This window comes from Tursiops truncatus, chromosome 11 (genome assembly GCF_011762595.2).
Source record: "Tursiops truncatus isolate mTurTru1 chromosome 11, mTurTru1.mat.Y, whole genome shotgun sequence".
NCBI lineage: Eukaryota > Metazoa > Chordata > Mammalia > Artiodactyla > Delphinidae > Tursiops > Tursiops truncatus.
The window spans coordinates 88439068-88445152 of record NC_047044.1 but is presented as its reverse complement, the minus strand read 5'-3'; the positions used below and the strand labels follow the sequence as shown (position 1 = coordinate 88445152).

Here is a 6085-nt window from a genome sequence, read left to right as displayed (position 1 = left end):
ATGTCCCAGGTACCTCGTGAATATTAGGTAGGTCACACACAAAGATGAAGAAAATCAGATTTTTAGTACATAGGCTCTTGATACATAATGACAAATACATTATGTGAAGTTGAATCAATGTGTATGCTACCAGCAGGGTATGGAAATGCCAACCTCACTGTACTTGTTTTGGCATTGAACATTATCTTCATCTTAACATTTGTCAATATGATAGGCCAAACAATATTTTCAGTTTTGTATTTTAAGTTCTCTGGTTAAGAGGAACTTGAATGATTTTTGATCTATTCATTGGCTATTTGTATTTTCTTCTTTGTGACCCTTACTCATTTTATATGGCATTGCTGCTGTTTTTATTTTCTTTTGATTTATGAGACAACATTAAGTATTGAAGACATGACATTTATCACCTAAAAATTAAAGAAATATGCTCTGGAAGTTCACTGGTTTTATTTATTTCTTACCACAAATAAAATATTTAAATTTTTATGACATTCCTACTCATCATTAACTGAATTTTTTTTGCAGCTCTTGACTTTTATATTTTGTTTTTAATACATATAATGTGTGAGAAAAAACACTTTCTGATCAGATCCTGTACAAAGGCAGATCTATTATAGTGTCTTTTGTTATATTTTTCATTATTTCTAAGGATATAATAAACCTTAAATTAGGAGAATGTTTTACAGTTACATTGTGAGATGTTTCAATAACTAAAGTATATTTACATGGCAACTTCAATGCTTCTGTAAATAATAGTCAATTTATCTATCCCTTTACTAAGGGATACTCAATTATCCAAAATGATCCAGTGCATTTTGAAAATCCCCCCAAAAACATTAATAAATGCAGAGAATAGAGTGGGACATTTTAATATCAAGCCCTTCTACAAGAAGGGCATTTTCTGTCACAGGGACTAGGTTATCAGTGCCAACGTTTAAATTTTCTGCATCTACTTTATACAAAATACAATTCCCTACTTGAATAATTCTGAAATTTCACTCCCTTCAATAAATGATTTTTGCATACTTATTATATTCTTAGACCATGCATGTAAATGTCCTACACCATTATGGCTTCATAGTATTATTAATGGACAAAAATACATCTATCAAAGATTAATTTTTTCCACACATATATTTACAAAAATCTGAATATATCCACTTAGAAACAGCATAATGAACTAGAAATATTTTATGTGTTAAGAGACAGTTATAAAATAGCCTAAGTGGTATGAAGGAAAGAATTAGCCACTAATACTACAGGGAATGAAAAAAGAAAAAGGAACCTATTTGGCTAGAGTATGCTGGAAATGTTTATGGAAGAATAGGAAATTGAGTGGCATTACTAGGCACTGAGATTACTCTTCTAATAAGAGACACAATTGATCCTGAGAATATTCTCCTCATTAATTTTAAGAAAATAATATCAGCAAGTTCATATCAGGTTACCAAACTGAAATAAGGCTTAAGCCACAATTTGAAATTATTATCATAAAAATGTCACTCTCCGAAAAAAAAAAAAGTTCACAAAAATAAATAACCACAGATTAGATTCGTCATATACAGATGTCTTCCCAGAGATGTATACTTAAGAGATCATTTCTGGGCAGCATGAGATAAAGGGGGCTGCCTAATCTTCATTATGATTTCTCAGTGTTTCTCTAAAAATGAAGATATTATAGAGTCTTTCAAGAAGCAATATAAGTTATGGTAAGTTTTCATAGCAAATGAAAAATACTGAAGAAAAAAAGAGATGAAATTTCCACTGAAATGACCATTCAAATCCATTTATAAATTTTATCCTTATATGGAATACAAATTTGGATGCAGAAGATACTTGGGAAAACCAGACTAGACAAGTGATCTTTAAATGATTTTTCCTACCTGTTTGTACTCATTGTGAGGACTGGAACCATGATTAAAATTGTAGGCTTCATGAAAGTAAATATGTTTATGCCATATAAGTATTACAATAATATTATAGACCCTCCAGGTTCCAGGTTAACACTCTCAGCCGGTTTTCTTCCTGCCTTTTAAAATTCTCATCTCTCAGCCTCCTTAGAGAAGGGTGGTCATATGTCCTGGCTGGTCTGGATCAGAACCCATTTATGCCCATCACCTCTTATTACTGCAATTATTACTAGTGTCTCTTTCACTCTTGAGTGACCTCTTTTGAAAAATAATGTGTTAATAGTCTTAGTTATTTCCTCCTCTGCCTGTTATTCCTCTCAAGGTTTCTGTACTAGGCCTGCTTTTCTTCTCCCTATATTCAAGTCTCCAGACATTAATGTCCATTTATGACTCTGAATTTCTCCTATGCACATCTGACTCTTCAAACTGTAACACACACACTTATATCCTGAACTCAAAAATGTTATACTCATCTCCTACTGGACATGCTACATGGATGTTCCAGAGGCGCCGTAAACCCAATATGTAAAAATGAATGTATTCTCTTTCCTCTCTAACCCACTCTTATTATATTCATTTGTGCCAGTGTAAAGCATCATAACCCACCTCAGATCCCAGGCATCATCTCCATCCTCTCTATCTCTTTTGTCCTATAAGCAACCATCAATCCTATCAACTCTACCTTCTATGTAGCTCCCTATTCTGCTGCTTCATTTGTTAGACAGAATAACATAGCTGTTAAGAATGTGGTAGCTGAGTCAGAGAGATGTGGACCTGAATCCTTGTCTTACCACTTACTAATTATATAAAGTACTTAATTACCCTGAGTTCAGGTTTTCTGTTTTGTTTGTATAAGGATAATAATAGTTCCCATGTACCTCATAGGGTACTTTTAAAATATAGGTGAGAAATTCTTGTAAAGCGCTTTTCCTGGTGCATAATTGTTCAGCAAATGTTAGCTTTGACTTTTACTATTGTTAATTGTTATTAGTGCAAGTCACTACCACCTCATGGTTAGATCATGGCAACCACCTCCTAACTCTGGTTTCCCTGATTCCATTCTTTCCTTCACATTGCCTTTCTTTATGTTGCAGGTAGAATCATATTTTTAAAGCACAAATGTGTGCACATTACTCCCTTGCCCCATGGGTACCCGTTAGTTTCAGCGTAAATCCCAAACCCCTAATCACCATGCCTAACCCATTCCTGATCTGTCTCCTGCTTATCATGCCAGATTTTTTCTTGCATTCTTCTTTGACAAAAAGGTTTACAAGCTTGAGTGTGCCAAGAATTACTAAAAAGTATATTCAGACTGATTCTTATCATATATCCACAGATTTTCATTTAGTAAACCCAGGGTGGGGCTCAGAACTTTGCATTTTAAATTAACTTTACCTCCTGCACCTCCTTAGGCTGTCCCCACCCCCCCACCCAACGCCAAGAGATTCTGACGAGGGAACACAACTTCAGAAACTTTGGCTTGTATTGTATTATACTCCAAAGGCCTTTTTCAGCATTTTTTGCCTAACTGCCTCTTTTTTTTTTTTTTTTTTTTTTACTCACCTCAGAAGTCACTTTTTCAAGGAAGCAGTAAAATGTTGAGCTTCTTTTATTTTAATTCTTTGGAGAAAAGCAGACTTCTGATATTAATTTGGTCTCTTATACACGTTTTCCTATTGAGAAGATAACTCATTGTGTAGTTGAAAGTTACTACATTTCCTCATTTTACATTAATACTTTGTCATCTTAGTGCACGTGTCTCTCATGACTTTGGTCAGCATGAATAAAACGTTCCTGAAATCTGAACTCTACCAGGCAAAGCAGTAAAACCGAGATCATTAATATTTAGAAATGAAGAGTAGATCTTGAAATAGAATACATCTTGTGAGGTATCACCTAAAAACAAAACAAAAGTACACGCATCTGTCTTAGGTTTGGCTTATTTTCAACAACATCTGGGATGAAACATAACTGTTGTCTCTCTGCACCCAGTGGCTTTGTACCTTTTGTCCTAACGGTGGCATTTCTATTTACTGAAATACTCAGCCATTTCATTTAAGACATAACATTTAAGAGAATTAATATTATTTATTGTTATTTTTCCCCTTTTACAACGAGAGTCATCCCTTGCATGCTCTTGATTTTATTTAAATTTTCCCTCGGGTCATAAGTAATTTGATAGCTAGGGGTGTGTGTGTGTGTGTGTGTGTGTGTGTGTGTTAGAGAGAGAGAGGGAGATAGAGCAAGAGAGAAAGAGAGAGAGAGAACTTGTATCTGTGTGATTTATTTTTTAAAACTCTTCCCAGTAAAATCAGTAAGATTTTGCCTTTTTTTCTCCCAGCATTTGACAGATATAGACATAGAGATAAGAATCATGATAGGCTGTTGAATAGTTTATCTGTTTGTAGTTTAACTTCAAATATATGACTCTAAATTTCAGAATAGATATATCACTTGGTGTAGTTCAGATAATTGATTCATAAGTCAGCTGCATCAGGCAGGTTTTGATGGTATCTTTATAAATAGGCCGGAGCTTTCAAGTGCCTGATTGTATCTCTCATGCTGACATGAAAGGCACTTAGAGGTTGGAATATGCTAGCAGTACAACTTGTATTCTAGATACAGTTCATGAGGCCTATTAGCGTCCTATGGTACAAGTAACAAAATATCACTGAATGTAATAAATTGAATGATAATCCCAGAAATGCTTTTCTAATTGTGTTTTAAAGGAGCCGTGTGAGTTATGACTTTTACATTAGATGTTTAGAAATAAAAACACAAGCCATTTTAATACATTTAAAACATAAACCAGCATGATAATAAAATAAGAGGATTAAAAATTCCAGAGACATATCCACCAGCGCATACTGCTAAGATGGTTTCTCATCCATATGTGAGTCAGATGGAGCCTGCTTTTACAAAGTGCATTCACTCAATCTGTCTTCATAATTCCAGATGTACGCACACACACCTTTTATCCTAAAATTAGGTAAAGGATTAGGAATTTGCATAGTGAGATATTTGTCAGACAACAGTAAACATACAAGATTCTGAGCTAGAAACAATATATTAGACAAATTTATCTGTTTAATTCTAACCAGATCCCCTATACGCTTTGTGAATTTCTTTGGGGTCAAGTATTCTATACCATACATTATACATTGTCTCCTCCCTGACTGCTGTCCTAACCTGACTTTCTGGTCAGTTCTCATGTACATAGAGGATTTTTTTTTTTTTCTGGATAGGCTTGAAATCTTGAAATACTTCATTCTAAGTACTGTTTCCCCACTCCATTCTGTATCACAAAAATAAGCACAGAACCCTATAATCCTAGAAGATAGCTATATCCGTTTGAAGAAAATCAGAATAGATCACCCCAAAATATGCCACTTTGGCATATTGAGTATTTTGACTTCAAGGCACTTAAACAGCAGGTGAAAGAAAGACTCTTACCCTCTTTTTTCTTCCAAAAAGTTCCTCAGCAAATATCAAAAAGTGCACAACAGGAAACACACTGGGGAGAAAACTTTCTAGTGCCCCAAATTTGGAAAACTTTCTAGCGCCCCAAATCTTCCAAAGGAGAATATCTTGAAGCATGAAGCCTAGAGTTGTCTGAACCAATCCTAACAAGTCTTCACGTGCGGGAAGTGCCTGGAGACCTTCTGCTGGAGGATGGAGCTGCCAGTACACTTGGCATCCCACACGGGGGAGATGCCCTTCAAGTGTTGTGCCTGCTCGCAGCAGCTCATGAAGAAGAAGTTCATGCAGAGCAAAGGGACCAAGCTGCATGGAGCTCCCAAGCTCCATACCTGTCCCACCCGGGCCAAGTTCTTTTTGTCCCAAAGGGAACTGCAGCTGCACCAGGCTTTTAAGCACTGCGGGGAGCTGTTTGCGTGCAAGGAGTTCTGCTGTGTGCAGCAAGAATGGCCTGCAGATGCACACCAAGGCCAAACACAGGAATTAGAGGGCATGTGTCTGCAAGTTCTGCAGCCACGCCTTTACCCAGAAGGCAGGTCTCAACCTGCACCTGAGCAGGCACGCGGGCCAGAAGCCCTTCCAGTGCCACCTCTGTGGCTACACCTTCTGCACCCAAGCTGGCCTGGAGAAGCACAACCTCACCACACCAGTGAGAGGCCTGCAGCTGTGAGTTCAGTACCCAGAAAGGCCCCTGCTGA

At 36.5% G+C, this 6085-nt stretch overlaps 1 pseudogene; it reads left to right on the top strand.

Annotated features, from left to right (window-relative positions):
- Positions 1–4785: 4785 nt before the first annotated feature.
- On the top strand, positions 4786–6085 carry LOC117314329 (uncharacterized; annotated as a pseudogene).